The sequence below is a fragment of the Bos taurus genome, chromosome 21, assembly GCF_002263795.3.
Source record: "Bos taurus isolate L1 Dominette 01449 registration number 42190680 breed Hereford chromosome 21, ARS-UCD2.0, whole genome shotgun sequence".
NCBI classification, from domain to species: Eukaryota; Metazoa; Chordata; class Mammalia; order Artiodactyla; family Bovidae; genus Bos; species Bos taurus.
This window is the reverse complement of record NC_037348.1, coordinates 45,597,783-45,599,441: the sequence shown is the minus strand read 5'-3', so window position 1 is coordinate 45,599,441 and position 1,659 is coordinate 45,597,783. Positions and strand designations below refer to the sequence as shown.

Below are 1,659 nucleotides of genomic sequence, written 5' to 3'. Positions count from 1 at the left end.
CTGCGGGTAAGCAGAGCAAGAGATGCAAGGTCATGAACCGGGAGAGGAAACAGGAGGTTAGGAACAAACCGCAAAAGATTGAAAACACCCTCGGTTTCCATCAGTGTGGGAAAGGCTAAGCTCATGGGAATATCCAAACAAGGGAAAGCTGAGCAGAAGGATGAGAGCTTGTATTATGGATGGATGTGAAATGATATTCAAGATAGAGTATAAAGTGAAAAAAGCAAGATGCAGGTGGTACATAAAATAAGCTACCATTTGTGGTTTGACTATGCATAAAATGTCTCCGGAAGGCGTCACAGAAAGTCATTTTAGGAATTTTGTGTTTAATGGTGATGGGGTTCAGGGAAGGCCATTCCAAAACATGACACTATGGTATATTGGTTATTGTGAATTAAAGTTACTTAAGAAGTAGCCAGTGCAAGGACAGCTACTCTGACTTTCCTTTGTGCCTCTGAGAGCAAGAAAAAAAAATGCCCCATTTTGGAGATTTTGTGCCTACTTTAGTCACTTTTTTGGGTCTCATATCTTTGGGACCCTCAGAAATATAAAATTAAATTAAATCTGTTTTTCTCCTGTTAATCCCTCTTTCATGAAAGAGGTATCTTAGACAAGAACCTCAAAGAGTAGAGGAAAAAATTATTGTCCTTCCTGACAATGGGTACAGAGTCTCAGATGGGCAGGATGAAAAAGTTCTGAAGAATGATGATGGTGATAACGTGAATGCACTTAATTCCACAGAGCTATACACTTAAAAATAATTAAAATGGAAAAATTTTATATTACTTTTAACTACAATTTTAAACAACCCAAACATTTCATGAGCTGCCTGTGGGGAGAACTGGGTGTTCAAGAAAGAAAGGAAGGGAGACTTCACTGCACGTCCTTTTGTAACCATGGGAATCTTTTCAAAAAAATAAGGAAGGGAGGGACTTCCTTTGGCAGCCAGTGTTTTAAAGACTCTGTGCTTCCACAGCAGGGTACACAGGTTCCATCTCTGGTCAGGGAACTAGATCCTACAACCACGCAGCCGAGAGTTCCAATGCCACAGTTAAAGATCCTGCAGGCCGTAACTAAGATCCACTGCAGCCAAATAAATAAAAACAAATATTTAAAAAAAGAAGAGGAAGCAAACTGATAGGGCCCAAGACAAGGTAGGCCTTGCAGGATGGATGGCGGAGAGGCAGTACAGGTGGCGAACACTTCACTGACAAAGGAACTATTTACGAAGATTGTAAAGGGGGGAAGATGGTTGGATGGCATCACTAACTCAATGGACATGAGTTTGGGCAGAGTCAGGGAGATGGTGGAAGACAGGCAAGCCTGGATTGCTGCAGTTCATGGGGGTCTCAAAGAGTTAGCCACTACTGAGCGACTGAACAACAAAACCGGGAAGAGCGGTGAGGGGTGAGAGGGTAGGGGGGTGGGTGAGGGCGTGGTACAGCACCTGGGCTTAATAGCAGTGAAGCCCCATGCTCGGACAACTTACTGGAATCAAAGAGAGAATCAGTGCAAGGGGCTACCTGACAGAGGCTGCGACTTTCCTTCCAGGGTCACAGCCAGCCTGGGTGACCTGGCAGGGAGGGCATCGGTGGAATTAACACAGACCTCCCTTTCTTCCCTCCCTTTGATCTCTCCTGGCCGCTCCACTGCCCAACG

General features: G+C 44.5%; 1 long non-coding RNA gene across 1 annotated transcript in view; it reads right to left on the bottom strand.

Annotated features, from left to right (window-relative positions):
* LOC132342138 (uncharacterized) overlaps nucleotides 1–1,659 on the bottom strand; it is a 54,747-nt gene that overhangs the window by 29,303 nt on the left and 23,785 nt on the right. The window lies entirely within an intron of this gene.